The sequence below is a fragment of the Gorilla gorilla genome, chromosome 20 (genome assembly GCF_029281585.2).
Source record: "Gorilla gorilla gorilla isolate KB3781 chromosome 20, NHGRI_mGorGor1-v2.1_pri, whole genome shotgun sequence".
Lineage (NCBI taxonomy): Eukaryota > Metazoa > Chordata > Mammalia > Primates > Hominidae > Gorilla > Gorilla gorilla.
Window position 1 is genome coordinate 16,996,789 of NC_073244.2, and position 15,888 is coordinate 17,012,676.

Sequence of the window (15,888 nt, forward strand, 5' to 3'; positions counted from 1 at the left end):
CGGTTCTCAGGCGCGCCCTTGGCCCGCGGGAAACCACTGCCCGGTCTTGGCCCAGGCGGCCCGTCCTACGGTCCAGGGTTCCTGTTTCCAAGCCTCAGGGACCTCCTTTCCCCACGGACCCCACGGCCACCGGGATCCCATCCTCCAGTTGCCCCATCGTCACCGCGGCCGCCGCCACCGCCGCCGCAGTGGCGTCCGCTCTGCGCATGCTCTGAGGCGACAGGACGCGAGGCGTGCAGAAGGCGAAGCGTGCGCAGGCGCGGGGCCATCGCGGCCCGAGTGGGGCGGTGCATCGGACGAGCGAGCTTCCTCCGTGCCACGCCCACCCCCGTCCGCCCAGGGACGGGCGCGCACGCGCGCGGGGAGCGGAAGGGCGGGCTGGCGCGCGCACGACGCCGGGCAGGCGGCGGAAGCTGGAGAGGCCGCCGCGGTGCTGAGGGGGAGGGGAGCCGGCGAGCGCGCGCGCAGCGGGGGCGCGGGTGGCGCGCGTGTGTGTGAAGGGGGGGCGGTGGCCGAGGCGGGCGGGCGCGCGCGCGAGGCTTCCCCTCGTTTGGCGGCGGCGGCGGCTTCTTTGTTTCGTGAAGAGAAGCGAGACGCCCATTCTGCCCCCGGCCCCGCGCGGAGGGGCGGGGGAGGCGCCGGGAAGTCGACGGCGCCGGCAGCTCCTGGTAAGGAACGCGGGCCGCGGGGGCAGCGCGGCGCGGGGCCGGGGAGGGCGGTTTGAATGGAGCCGGGGCGCCGAGGGGGGAGGGGGCTGCCGGCGCGCCCTGTGCGGGGCCGGGGTACGGCGGCGCCCGAGGGTCAAGAAGCCCAGCCGGCAGCCGCGCGCGTGGGGAAGGCCACAGTGTCGCGAGGCCGTGGCAGCGGCGGCCCCCGCGGAGCGGCGGGGTGGGTGGGGGGCCCGGGCCGCGTGGAGGCCGCGCGATCCTCTCCGCGCGCGCTCTCGCCGGGGTCCCCAGACAAAGCTCGCCCCCCTCGCCCGGCACCCCTACAGTCGCCCTCCCAATTACAGCGGCTGCAACAATAGGCAGGCGTTGGGGCTTTTCTGGCTGCGTGGTAACGGGTCCGACCCGAATGTTGCGTTTTTGGCGAAGCTGCGATCGGGGCTTAGTAGCCAAACCTCCAGATATGTCCGGCGTCGGCCGGACACGGGCATTAGCGGTCCCCTTGGGCTAGCCGACCTCAAATTGTCTTAAAAACGCGTCATTCCAGATTTTCAAGGAAAGGTAAAGGACTCCCCCGATGCCTTGCAGTTAGTGACTTCAAAATGTTTGCCCGAATTGGGGTTGGGGATGGGGTCGGCGGCAAGTAGGGGAGCACGGAGGAAATCCTTTGCTGTGTAAAAAGCATTGCTTTTCTTTTGCATCCTTTTTTCTCCTTCCCAGTTGGTTTTTCAGATTAAGGCTTTTATTTTCAACGTGGACCTTTCGGGCGAGTGTTTTGTCCCGATCTTGAAGATACCAGTCTTGATTTTTTTTTTTTTTTTTGGTCAGTGACTCCTTGGGGAAAGTAGAAAGGGAATAAGCGGAAAAGCCGCTTCGCAGGAATTTGAAACAAGTTTTCAGTTTGGATTGATAGGCTGCATTCAAGCTTGATTCCTGGTGCTGTCAGTCACTTAGCACACTGTCACTTTAGGGAAGTGGCTTAACCTCTCTGAACCTCTTAGTTTTTCTCCTTTGTGAAAGCTCCTTTGTGAAAGGGGGTAATCTCCCAAATGGAATTGGTGAAAGCCTGTAAAATGGTTCCTGGCAAGCGGGAAGCACTATTGTAATTGTCTGGTCCAATCTCCCTCATTGTTCAGCAGATAACTTCTTGAGGCCCTACTAACTGTTGGATGGTCGGGGGTTGGATCCTGGAGCCTCTGCGGTCTTGGAGGGGAGCGGGTGATAAATGTGGGAACAAACTCTCTTGGCCTATCGTTTATTGCTCTTAACCTGCACTGTGAGAGGGACACAGCGGACAGGCAGGGGATCGGTGGTAGCCAGAGATCACGGGGGCTGCTTGGAAGAGGGGGCCTCAAAATCAGGGAGGGTGTGTAGGATTGTATTTTGTTTTTGAGGCAGAGTCTTGCCTGTCGCCCAGGCTGGAGTTCAGAGTCCCAATCTCCGCTCACTGTAACCTCCGCCTCCTGGGTTCAAGCGATTCTCCTGCCTCAGCCTCCTGAGTAGCTGGGACTACAGGCGCCCGCCACCACGCCTGGCTAATTTTTGTATTTTTAGTAGATACGGGGTTTTACCATGTTGGCCAGGCTGGTCTCAAACTCCTGACTTAAGGTGATCCACCCACCTCGGCCTCCCAAAGTGCTAGGACTACATGTGTGAGCCACCGCGCCAGGATTGTATTTTGACTTTCCCTGGCCACCTCGGACTAGCCATTGTTCCCCTCAGCTATATTCATACATCAACTTGGTCCTTTCCGGTGTAGCTGTCACCCCCAGCACCGTGAGAGCTGGGGTTGTGTCTGCCTGGCTGGCCTCACAGTACCCTGGGCCTGACACATAGTAGGTCTTTAGCGAACTTATGTGGATTGAATGAGGGGGTCCTGTGGCAGATCGCGTGACCATCTGTGTAAAAGGCTTGGTGCAGGGCCAGGTGCAGCGGCTCATACCTGAAATCCCAGCACTTGGGGAGGCTGAGGCGGGAAAATTGCTTGAACCCGGGAGTTTGAGACTAACCTGGGCAACATAGTGAGACCTCATCTCTACAAAAAATACAAAAATTAGCCGAGTGTGGTGGCATGCACCGGTGGTCCCAACTACTCAGGAGGCTGAGGTAGGAGGACTGCTTGAGCCAGAGAGGTGGAGGCTGCAGTGAGCCATTCTTGTGCCCCTGCATTCCAGCCTGTGCACCAGAGTAAGACTGTCTCAAAAAAAAAAAAAAAAAGAGAAAAAGAAAGCTTGGTGCAGGACTGGGGATGGATTGTAAGGGATACAGGTTAGTTGTTTGAACAGTTTTTGCACTTTCCAAGCCATTGTTTCCTGAACCTCAGTTGTCCTCCTGTCTCCTACAAAGTGTGGGGTGGTGGTTAGCGTGGGGTGGTGGTAAGGAGTACTCATTCTGGAATCAGACCTCCTGAATTCACACCCAGCTCTCTAAATCGTAGCTTAACCTCAAGCGAGGCGCTTAGCAGTAGGGCCCCCCACTTGTGAAACAGGTGGGACGAGGATGCCCGAAACTTCACAGGCTTCTTGTGAGGGTTGAATGAGGTCACATGGGAAGCCGCTAACATACTGCTGCACCTGATGCATAGTGAACACTTGATTTTTTTTTTTTGAGACGGAGTCTCGCTCTGTCATCCGGGCTGGAGTGCAATGCCCCTGTAGTCCCAAGCTCCTTGAGAGGCTGGGGCAGGAGGTACAGGCTGCAGTGGACCATGACTGAGCCACTGCACTCCAGCCTGGGTGACGAAGCGAGACCCTGTCTAAAAAAATTAATAAAAATTAATTCACGCATAGTTAGGGAAGTAATAAATGGTTTTGCATGGGCCACCTAAAATCATTTTGTGTCCAGCCCTTTAGGAGACGTAAATGTTGATCGTGCAGGCTTTTGAGCAGGGGAGGTGATGTCATCAGAATTGTGATATAGGGCAGTGCAGTGGTCTCTAAACTTCTTGTCAGTGAGGAGCATTCCAACATATGTGTATTTATTTACAATTTATTTGTGTACCTTTGCTTCTCCTTGGGTACCCTCAAAACACCAGGAGATAACCTTAGACCATTCCATGTTTTGGCTGTTTGTGGGAGGTGGGAGCATGGGAGGGACTAGGGTTTTGGGCAGATGTCTGGTGGAACTTTCTTTCTTTCTTTCTTTTTTTTTTTGAGACGGAGTCTTACTCTTGTTGCCCAGGCTGGAGTGCAATGGCGCGATCTCGTCTCACTGCAACCTCTGCCTCCCGGGTTCAAGCGATTCTTCTGACTCAGCCTCCTGAGTAGCTGGGATCACAGATGTGCACCACCACACCTGGCTAAGTTTTGTATTTTTAGTAGAGATGGGATTTCATCATGTTGGCCAAGCTGGTCTTGAACTCCTGACCTCAACTGATCCACCCACCTTGGCCCTTGGCCTCCCAAAGTACTGGGATTACAAGTATGAGCCACCGCGCCCGGCCTCTTTTTTTTTTTTCTTTTGAGACAGAGTCATTCTGTCGCCCAGCCTGGAGTGCAGTGGCGCGATCTTGACTCACTGCAACCTCCGCCTCCTGGTCTCAAGCGATTCTCGTGCCTCAGCCTCTGGAGTGGCTGGGACTACAGACGTGCACCACCATGCCCAGCTAATTTTTGTATTTTAGTAGAGACAGGGTTTCACCATGTTGGCCAGAACTCCTGGTCTCGAACTCCTGGCCTCCTGTAATCTGCCCACCTCGGCCTCCCAAAGTGCTGGGATTACAGGCGTGAGCCACCGTGCCCAGCCAGTCTGGTGGAACTTTCTATCAGTAAGGAAACTGAGGCCTAGGGTTATTTTCTTTCCACAAGGGTTGTCAAGTCAACTACCTGGGTTTGACTCCTGGTTTTGTCTTTCCGTCCCTCGGTCATCAAGGCTGCCATGGCACAGAAGGACCCATTCATGGTGCCTGTAGACAGAACACAATGTGAATGGTGCCCCCTGGAGTTGTGCAAGAAATGACCCAGCCACTCTTCCCCATTTATGTGGCGAACAAGCATGCATTGAGCGCCTGCCATGTGCCAGGCACTGCTGGGGAGCTGGGGATTCCATGGGGAACAGGCAGACAAGGGTCCTGTTCTTAGTAGCTCACACCCCACTCTTGACTTGCAAAGGGGGACAGTACTAGTACCCAGCTTGTAGGATTGCTGCAAGAGCTGAACAACCAGTGACAAATGCGAAGTGCTTAGAATGGTGCCTGGCACATAGTGCTAAACAGTTGTTAGTGCTCATCATTTATTAGGATTCCTGCAACAGCCTGGTGGGATGACACAGATAATATACTTTTTCCTCTAGTCATAAGTTCTGTATGTTTCAAAGTGGTAGCAAAGGAATCAGCTCCTCCATTTTGTCCTTAATGGCTGCACATTGTCTAACAGCAGGGATACATTCTGAGGAATGTGTTGTGAGATGATTTTGTGGTTGCGTGAAGATGATAGAGTGTGCTTACACACGTCTAGATGGTGGAGCCTAGTCCACATGTAGGCTCTGTGGTATAGCCTATTGTTCCCAGGCTGTAAACCTGTACAGCATGTCACTGTACCGATTATTGTAGGCAGTTGTGACCTGATAGTATTTGTGTATCTAAATATATCTAAACAGAAAACGTATGGGAAAAATACAGTATTATGATCTTTAAAAAATTTTTCTAATTAGACAATTCAAGGAGGAAGGTATCTTATGGGACTATTGTATATTTGGTCCATCATTGACCAAAATGTTATGTGGTGAAGAAAACCATGCTTTGAAATTTCACCATAAGGCATTGGAAAAGGGACAGTGTGTTCAGTGGCATGGGTTTTTTTTTTTTTTTTTTTTTTTTTTGAGATGAAGTTTCGCTCTTGTTGCCCAGGCTGGAGCGCAATGGTGCGGTCCTGGCTCACTGCAACATCCGACTGCAGAGTTCAAGCAATTCTCCTGCCTCAGCCTCCCAAGTAGCTGGGATTACAGGTGCCCGCCACCATGCCTGGCTAATTTTTTGTATATTTCGTAGAAACGGGGTTTCACCATGTTGACCAGGCTGGTCTTGAACTTCTGACCTCAGGTGACCCACCTGCCTCGACCTCCCAAAGTGCTGGGATTACAGACGTGAGCTACCGCGCCCGGCCAGGTTTTTAAAAATATCAAATGTTCAGCCGAGTGTGGTGGCTCATGCCTGTAATTCCCACACTTTGGGAGGCCCAGCAGGGCAAATCACTTGATCCCAGGAATCCAAGACCAGCCTGGGCAGCATGGCGAAACCCCGTCTCTACAAAAAAGTTAAAAAATTAGCCAGGCATGGTGTTGCACACCTGTAGTCCCAGCTACTTGGGAGGTTGAGGTGGGAGGATCAAGCCGAGGAGGTGGAGGCTGCAGTAAGCTGTGATCGCACCACTGCACTCCAACCTGGGTGACACAACAAGACCCTATCTTAAAAAAGCCGGGGGGTTGGGCTGGGCGCAGTGGCTCATGCCTGTATTCCTAGCACTTTGGGAGCCGAGGCAGGCGGATCGCCTGAGCTCAGGAGTTCAAGACCAGCCTGGGCAACATTGTGAAACCCCGTCTCTACGAAAATACAAAAGAAATTAGCTGGGCATGGTGGTGTGCGCCTGTAGTCCTAGTTACTTGTGAGACTGAGGCAGGAGAATTGCTTGAACCCGGGAGGCCAAGGTTGCAGGGAGCCGAGATCGTGCCACTGCACTCCAGCCTGGGCAACAGAGCAAGACTCCGTCTCTACAAAAGAAAAAAAAAGAGCCGGGGGGTGGGAAGGATAACAGCTGCTGGAATACTAGGGGAAGGTATGAGAGGGAACAGGTCAGAATGAAGCCTGAGGCTGAATGGAGCTTCAGGTGCTGCCACCCTCATAGGTGTCAACCCTAAGGAGACATAGCGGACTCATTAGTATGCCCAGTGATTTCTTGATTGAAGTTGTCTGTTAACTGCATCCTAAGGACATTAATCATTAATTTTTCAGGGTGTGGGATTGATGGGCATGTGAATTGTGGCCTCAACTCTTCTTCATATATGGGAAAGGGCGTGGATGGAAGTGCCAGGTGTAGCTGGGTTTGTTGTTACAGGGCAGAGAGAAGGGACACATTGATTTCCCTCCAGTTCCCTCAGGGAAGGGGGCTTTCTTGTTTTTATTTTATTTTATTATTTTATTTTTTGAAATGGAGTCTTGCTCTCTCTCTGTCGCCCAGGCTGGAGTGCAGTGGTGCGATCTCGGCTCACTGCTAGCTCCCCCTCCCGGGTTCACGCCATTCTCCTGCCTCAGCCTCCTGAGTAGCTGGGACTACAGGCGCCCACCACCACGCCCAGCTAGTTTTTTTTTTTTTTTTTTGTATTTTTAGTAGAGACGGGGTTTCACCATGTTAGCCAGGATGGTCTCGATCTCCTGACCTCGTTATCCGCCTGCCTCAGCCTCCCAAAGCGCTGGGATTACAGGCGTGAGCCACTGTGCCCGACTGGAAGGGGGCTTTCTTTAGAAAACAGGTAAATGTTAGCAGGGTGGAAACCAATCCTGGCCCCTTTCAAATGTGTGTGTGTTTTTTTTTTTTGGAGACAGAGTTTTGCTCTTTTCGCCCAGGCTGGAGTGCAGCGCTGTGATCTCGGCTCATCGCAACCTCTGCCTTCCAGGTTCAAACGATTCTCCCACGTCAGCCTCCTGAGTAGCTGGGATTACAGGCGTGCGCCACCATGCCCGGCTAATTTTGTAGTTTTTAAAAATTTTTATTTATTTATTTATTTTTTTGAGACGGAGTCTTGCTTAGTTGCCCAGGCTGGAGTGCAGTGGCACAATCTTGGCTCACTGCAATCTCCGCCTCCCGGGTTCATGCCATTCTCCTGCCTTAGCCTCCCGAGTAGCTGAGACTACAGGCGCCCGCCACCACGCCCTGCGGGGGCTTCACCATGTTAGCCAGGATGGTCTTGATCTCCTGACCTCATGATCCGCCCGCCTCGGCCTCCCAAAGTGCTGAGGTTACAGGCGTGAGCCACTGCGCCCGGCCAGTAATTTTGTATTTTTAGTAGAGACGGGGTTTCTCCGTGTTGGTCAGGCTGGTCTCAAACTTCCGACCTCAGGTGATCCGCCCGCCTTGGCCTTCCAAAGTGCTGAGATTACAGGCATGAGCCACCACTGCCGGCCTCAAATGTGTTTTTAAGTCCCAGACTGGTTTCCAGAGCTTTGCTTTTGGGGACTCTGTTACCTCCCTAAAGGGGCATAGCTTCATTTATGTATGTGGACACTTGTCACTGTGAACCGTTTTGCTCTGTGTGCAGCCAGCTGTGAGTGTGATAGAGTAGCACGGGCCCCGTTTTTAATAGTGATCGACTTTAAAATGGTTCTTTGAGGAGGTGTTTTTTTTTTTTTCTTTCCACTTTTTATTTTTTTTAGAGACTGAGACTCGCTGTGTTACTCAGGCTGGTCTTTAACTCCTGGACTCAAGTGATCCTCCAGCCTCCACCTCCTGACTAGCTGTGATTACAGGCATGATCCACTGTGCTAGCTCTTGGGAGTTTTTTAAGTTTTCTCTTTGCCACTGGCAAGTCACGCCCCAGTGGCTCAGGAAGCAGGTGGCTGATGTGACAGTTGCTGCTCACCTGTTCCAGTGGGAGACTTGAGGGGGAGGGTCTGCTGTATGCGACCCGGCTTGCTCCGAAAGTCCCAGTAAAGGGGCATAGTGGATGTCTCATTGTGCCCAGGGAGCTGAAACTGCCCCTGTGATGATCAAATGTGATTCTGGCACAGCCTGGACTGGCTGGGCACCTGAAGGCCTTGCCCGCCTCCTGGAGGCATCTCCTGGGTGCCTGTGGGAGTGGCTGTTTACTTGCCCTTCCTCTTGGCTCTGCCCTTCCTCGACCTTCAAGGTTCTCATCCTATTCCTTTTGATCCTCGGCCTGAATCAGTTACTCAGGCCCTGGAGTCAAAGAGACTTGAGGCGGGATTCTGTTCTGCATGACTTAACCTCTTTGAACTCAGAATTCCGTTTTCCTCTCAGAATCTCCCTGGCCTCCACCCTCTACCTCAAGAACCAGGGGCTGAACCCCGGCCCTGCTTGTCTTTGCCAAGCCTTGCTCTAGGGCTTGGTCAGCCTCGAGGAAGGGGGGCGTTGTTATGTTTATTTAAAAATTTATGTTTTAGGTTTTACTTTCTTAGAAGTGGAGGTCTTGATGTTATCTCCCAGGCTGGTCTTGAACCCCTTGGCTCAAAGGATCTGCCTACTTCAGCCTCCCAAAGTGCTGGGATTATGGGCGTGAGCCACCACGCCCGGCGCCTTTTTATATTTCTTTCTTTTTTTTTTCTTTTTTTGAGACAGAGTTTGTCTCTTGTTGCCCAGGCTGGAGTGCAGTGGTGGGGTCTCGGCTCACTGAAACCTCTGCCTCCTGGGTTCAAGCGATTCTCCTGCCTCAGCCTCCCGAGTAGCTGGGATTACAGGCATGCACCACCACACCTGGCTAATTTTGTATTTTTAGTAGAGACGGGGTTTCTCTGTGTTGGTCAGGCTGGTCTCAAACTCCCGACCTCAGGTGATGCGCCTGCCTCAGCCTCCCAAAGTGCTGGGATTACAGGCATGAGCCACTGCACCCGGCCCCCTTTTTATGTTTCTAACAGCACGTCCCAGCCGAGACCCTGGTGTTCACCCTTGCCTCATCTCTTGCTCTCACTTGCACATCCATTCCATCAGCATGTCCAGAGAAACTAAAGTCATTATCAGACCGTGCCACTCCCGTGCCTGGAAAATTCTAGCAGCTCCTCACTGCATTGGATGCTCCTGGAGCCCCTTTACTGTGGCCCTCAAGGCCTGTGACTTCTCCCCTATGCCCCACCTGTGGCCGCACCCACTTGCCCTCTGAGGTATGATATGGAATATATTTGGTCTTTGCGCCACATGTCATAGGAGTGATAGGTGTGTCTTTTAAAATTCATAATGAGCCCCTTTTGATCACAGCTGAGTTTATGCTTATGAGGTGATTTAGGATGGGGCTCCTAGACAGCCCAGGATGGGGCTGGTTACCAGAAAGACCAAGTGCTTAGAGGGTGGCATGCACGGAGGGGCCATTGAAGCTGTCTGTATTGCTTCCATCTGGTTGACTCCGAGTCGTATCCATTATAATAAACCATTAATGGGAAGTGAAGTGCCTGCCTTAGTTCTGGGCGCTGCTTTAGCAAATCAATCAAACCGAGGAGGGGGTTGTGGGAATTCCCAATTTATAGGTGGCTGGGCAGAAGTACTGGACCCTGGGATGTGCAAATGGCATTTGTAGTGGGAGCAGTCTTGTGGGACAGCTCTTTTTCTTATAGAGACAGAGTGTCACTCTCTCACCCAGGCTGGAGTGCAGTGATACAGTCATAGCTCACTGCAGTGTCCAGCTCCTGGGCTCATGTCATGCTCCCGAGTAGCTGGGACTACAGGTGCGCACCACTGCCAGGCTTAGCTAATTTTTACATTTTTTGTAGAGACAGGGTGCTATACTTCCTAGGCCTGTTTCAAACTCTTGGCCTCAAGCAGTCCTCCCACTTTGGCCTCCCAAAGTGCTGTGCTTAGGTGAGCCCACTGCATCTGGCCGATAAAGTCCTTAACTTGGTGGGAGATAGAGTCTGAATTGAGTTAAATTGTAGGACACCCAGCTGGTGTTTGGAGACTTGGAGAATTACTTGGAAAAGACCCACGCATCTGGTCACAGAATTGTTCTCAGTTATGAGAGTATAGTAGAAGAAGACTGGTTTTCTCTGAGTTGGTGTCAAAAGTGCTGTGTGACAGTGTAGAGAAACGGAGTGTGGGCCAGGCGCGGTGGCTCACGCCTGTAATCCCAGCATTTTGGGAGGCTGAGGCGGGTGGATCACCTGAGGTCGGGAGTTTGAGACCAGCCTGACCAACATGGAGAAACCCAGTCTACTAAAAATACAAAATTAGCTGGGCGTGGTGGTGCGTGCCTGTAATCCCAGCTACTTGAGAGCCTGAGGCAGGAGAATCGCTTGAACCCAGGAGGCAGAGGTTGCAGTGAGCTGAGATCGCACCATTGCACTCCAGCCTGGGCAACAAGAGTGAAACTTCATCTCAAAAAAAAAAAAAAGAAAGAAACAGTGTGTTTTCCCACCTTCCCTGCTCCAGCCACAGTGGCTGACTTGCTGTGCCTTGGAATATGCCAAGCACAGTCCAGTCCAGGGCCTTTGCACTTGCTGTTCCTCTGTGGTAGATAAATAACCACATGGTGCCCATGTCACTACAGATCTCTGCTCAGACATCTTCATCACTGAGGTGTCCCAGGCCACCATAGAAGGAGTGCTTCTCATCTGTTAACCCTGCGAACCCTGCTTGATTAGATTTATAGCACTTCCACCCTCTATGTGACATTGTGTCTTTTTTTTTTCTCTTTGAGACAAGGTCTTGGTCTGTCACCCAGCGGGGAGTACAGTGGTGCAGTCATAGCTCATGGCAGTCTGGACCCTCCCACCTTGGCCTCCCAAGTAGCTGGGACTACAGCCGCATGCCAGCTAATTTTTGTGTTTTTCGTAGAGACGAGGTTTCACCGTGTTGCCCAGGCTGGCCTCAAATTCCTGGCCTCAAGTGATCGACGTGCCTCAACCTCCCAAAGTGCTGGAATTACAGGCGTGAGCCACCGTGCCCACCCTGAATACTTTTTTTTTTTTTTTTGGAGGGGGGAGATGGAGTTTTGTTATTGTCGCCCAGTCTGGAGTGCAATGGTGCGATCTTGGCTCACTCCAACCTCCGCCTCCCGGGTTCAAGCGATTTCAATTTTCCTGCCTCAGCCTACAGAGTAGCTGGGATTACAGGCGTGCACCACCACGCTCGGCTAATTTTTTTTTTTTTTTTTTTGAGACGGAGTCTCGCTCTGTCACCCAGGCTAGAGTGCAGTGGCGCAGTCTCAACTCACCGCAACCTCGGCCTCCTGGGTTCAAGCGATTCTCCTGTCCCAGCCCCTACACCGAGTAGCTGGGATTACGGGCACCTGCCACCATGCTGGCTAATTTTTGTATTTTTAGTAGAGATGAGGTTTCACCATGTTGGCCAGGCTGGTCTCGAACTCCTGACCTCAAGTTATCCAGTCGTCTCGGCCTCCCAAAGTGTTGGAATTACAGGCATGAGCCACCAAGCCTGGTCCTAATTTTTTTATTATTAGTAGAGATGGGGTTTCACCATGTTGGTCAGGCTGGTCTCGAACCCCTGACCTCAGGCGATCCACCTGCCTCGGCTTCCCAAAGTGTTGGAATTACAGGCATGAGCCACCACGTCCGGCCCTGAATACTTTTTTTTTTTTTAATATAACACTTCCACTTTCTATGTGACATTGTGTCATGTTTGGCTGTTTCTGTCACTCTGCTGTCCACTCCTCCAGGTAGGAATTATGTTGTTCTCTGCCAGATGCCTGGTGTTTGGAACCAGCTTGGTGCATCAGTATTTGGGGGTAGTCATCAGTAAGTCCTCTGCTGTGGCGGTGGAGAAGGCCTGTCACGAGTGACACTGGGCAGGTATGGATTCTGCATCTCCCTGCCCACTCTTGGCCTTTGCATGCCTCTGTTGTGGGGACTCCTCTTGCCGTCTCCACACAGTGTCACTCCTCACGCTCAGTGTTGCGTATATAGCTGATAACACAGCAGACCTGGTGGTGGCGCAGGACATCCATCCAGTGGGCCTCGGCCAGCCGAAAAGAAAGAGTAGGGGCCGGGCACAGTGGCTCACGCCTGTAATCCCAGCACTTTGGGAGGCCGAGGTGGACGGATCCTCGGCTCAGGAGTTTGAGACCATCCTGGCCAACATAGTGAAACCCTATCTCTACAAAAAATACAAAAATTAGCTGGGCTTGGCAGCGTGCGCCTGTAGTTCCAGCTACTCGGGAGGCTGAGGCAGGAGAATTGCTTGAACCCGGGAGGCCGAGGTTGCGGTGAGCTGAGATTGTGCCACTGCACTCCAGCCTGGGTGACAGAGCCAGAATCCATCTACAAAAAAAAAAAAAAAGAATGGGGTTATTGATGTTCCACAGGGAGCGTGGGTCAGGATGGATTTGTAACACTTGATGCAGTTACTCTACGTGTTATGTTTCTGCTGGGTCACATTGTCACATGGAGACATGATCAGAAGAGCTTGAAAAACATCCATCTAATTGATAGCTAGGATAGCATTTGCAGGCTTGCAGTGTAGACACCACATGTCCCTGTGGGGTTAGAGGACACTCCCCTAAGGCAGAGAACTGTCCTGGATGCTTTTAGTTTTAGGTCCTTTGGGTAGGTGCTCTTAAGCGGTTTTTTTTTTTTTTTTTTTGAGACGGAGTCTCGCTGTCACCCAGGCTAGAGTGCAGTGATGCAATCTTGGCTCACTGCAAGCTCCGCCTACCAGGTTTACACCATTCTCCTGCCTTAGCCTCCCGAGTAGCTGGGACTACAGGCCCCCGCCACCACGCCCAGCTAATTTTTTTTTTTTTTTTTTTTTGAGACAGAGTCTTGCTCTGTCACCCAGGCTGGAGTGCAGTGGCATGATCTCGGCTCACTGCAAGCTCCGCCTCCCGGGTTCACGCCATTCTCCTGCCTCAGCCTCCCGAGTAGCTGAGACTACAGGCACCCGCCACCACGCCCGGCTAATTTTTTGTATTTTTAGTAGAGACGGGGTTTCACCGTGTTAGCCAGGATGGTCTTGATCTCCTGACCTCTTGATCCTCCCGCTTCAGCCTCCCAAAGTGCTGGGATTATAGGTGTGAGCCACCGCACCCGGCCAGCGGTTTTCAAGTGAATGAAAATAAAAAGGGGGGAGATTTCAGCCAATAAAATGATAGTAATTTCCAGTGCTAAGAATAATACTTGGTAACAATTTGGCACACGTACCTTGTAGGTAGAACTGAGAAGGCATTGTAATTTATCACCATTATATGATTGAGTTTCTGAAATGTATTCCCTTTTAAATGTAGGGCAGGGCTTTACTACTTAATTATGTTGCAAGTAAAATGCCACAGAGGAGTCAGTGTTGGAGAAGTGCAGTCGCCCTCAGGAGGAACCCATTTCCACTCATTCTCTAAGACCACAGACGCCCCACACATACGTAATTTTGGGGTTCACAAGTGAGTGCCCTGCACCATCAGGTCAGATGGGGGAGGTTTTCTTTTTTTTTTTTTCTTGTTTTTTTTTTTGAGACAGAGTCTCGCTCTGTCGCCCAGGCTGGAGTGCAGTGGCGCGATCTGGGCTCACTGCAGGCTCCGCCCCCCGGGTTCACGCCATTCTCCTGCCTCAGCCTCCCGAGTAGCTGGGACTACAGGCACCCGCCACCTCGCCCGGCTAATTTTTTGTATTTTTAGTAGAGACGGGGTTTCACCGTGTTAGCCAGGATGGTCTCGATCTCCTGACCCTCGTGATCCACCCGCCTTGGCCTCCCAAAGTGCTGCAATTACAGGCGTGAGCCACCGCAGCCGGCCTGGAGGTTTTCTTATAGACCACCGAGGGGAACATTTTGTTTTGTAGTTCACGCGTAGTAAACGGGGCTGGCTCTGCGGAAGCCATCCTGCCCATTGCTGTTGTTCCGCCCAAGCTTCTGCCATAACCTGACTCCCACGTTGGTCTGCTGCTGAAATGTGTCGGTGAACAAATTTCCCCAAGCCCCAAAAAACACAAAAGCAGATATCCTGGGGCCAAATGTAAATATAATGCTAGTTTCTCATACAAGGTGAAAACAACCACCATAATTCCAACAAACGGATTTCCAAGGGATCCGATTGCTGGTTAGCAACCTGCCCTGCCTGGGGCTGGTCACCGCAGTGCTTTAAGACAAAAGCTAGGGGTGGCGCGAAAGAAGAGACCAGACCTCTTCTCTTCCTCAAGCAGTCTCCTTCCACATTTGAATGTCAACAGATGTTTCTATTTTAGATGACAATTTTGATGAAGTTGAAAATAATGAGAACACGGTAGTTCTCACATCCTTTGATCTTTCTCTTTTATTTCCACAAAGACACTTCCTGGGCATTTCTTGTGGGTATTTATTTCATGGGTATTCTGATTTAGGCTTTTTTTTTTCTTGGAAGTTTTTCTTTAAAAATCTGAATATAAAAAGTAATAGATGGCTATTATAAAAAATAAATAAAAAGTGCCAGACATCTGTGATATGGAAAGGGTAAGTTCCTCATCACATGCCATCAGAGAGAGCTACTGGCTGTGCTGACAGCGGTTTGTGCATGTTTTGTTTGGGGTAATCTCTATGCATGGATTAACATGCATATATATATATATATGTTTATTTATTTATTTTTTTGAGACAGAGTCTTGCTCTATTGCCCGGGCTAGAGAGCTGTGGTGCGATCTTGGCTCACTGCAACCTCTGGCTGCTGGGTTCAAGTGATTCTCCTGCATCTGCCTCCCAAGTAGCTGTGATTACAGATGCCCACCACCACGCCCAGCTAACTTTTGTGTTTTTGTAGAGATGGGGTTTCACCATGTTTGCCAGGCTGGTCTCAATCTCAGGTGATCCGCTCGCCTCAGCTTCCGACAGTGCTGGGATTACAGCTGTGAGACACCATGCCCAGCCATATGCATATATAGTTATTCTTTCTTTCTTTTTTTTTTTTTTTGAGACAGGGTCTCTGTCGCTCAGGATGGAGTGCAGTGGCGTGATCTTGGCTCACTGCAACCTCCGTTTCCTGGTTCAAGTGATATCGTGCCTCAGCCTCCCGAGTAGCTGGGACTACAGGCACGCACCATTACGCCTGGCTGACTTTTTTTTTTACTAGAGATGGGATTCTGCTATGTTGGCCAGGCTGGTCCCGAACTCTTGGCCTCAGGTGATCTGCCTTCCTCGGCCTCCAAAGTGCTGGGATTATAGGCATTAACACCACACCCAACCTTACTTTTTTTTTTTTTTTTGAGTGTTTCTCTGTTGCCAGGCTGGAGTGCAGTGGCGCGATCTTGGCTCACTGCAACCACCACCTCCCGGGTTCAAGCGATTCTCTTGCCTCAGCTTCCTGAATAGCTGGGACTACAGGCCAGCTCCACCACGCCCAGCTAATTTTTGTATTTTAGTAGAGATAGGGTTTCACCATGTTGGCCAGGGTGGTCTCAAACTCGTGACCTTGTGATCTGCCCACCTTGGCCTCGCAAAGTGCTGGAATTATAGGCGTGAGCCACCACGCCCAGCCTCTCAATTCTTTTTTGATGTGCCAAGACTTCTGCAGCATGGGTTGTGTGGGGGTTCTGATTGCTGGGCAATTGAGGAGCTTCTCAAGAAATTGAGGCAATATGGCCACACCACTTCTA

The 15,888-nt window shown here is 51.6% G+C and overlaps 1 protein-coding gene across 18 annotated transcripts in view; it reads left to right on the forward strand.

Moving 5' to 3' along the window:
* Positions 1 to 495: 495 nt before the first annotated feature.
* The window catches only part of SMARCA4 (SWI/SNF related BAF chromatin remodeling complex subunit ATPase 4), a 101,173-nt gene continuing 85,780 nt past the window's right edge, over positions 496 to 15,888 (forward strand). For 9 of the 18 annotated variants that reach the window (XM_031007571.3, XM_031007574.3, XM_031007576.3 and 6 more), the window contains exon 1: positions 535 to 668. The gene's annotated coding sequence lies outside the window, so the exon portion shown is untranslated. Of the gene's footprint in view, positions 669 to 913; positions 1,227 to 15,888 lie in introns of those variants that run through there. The other 9 variants (XM_031007572.3, XM_063701002.1, XM_055371600.2 and 6 more) reach the window with 5 other exon arrangements.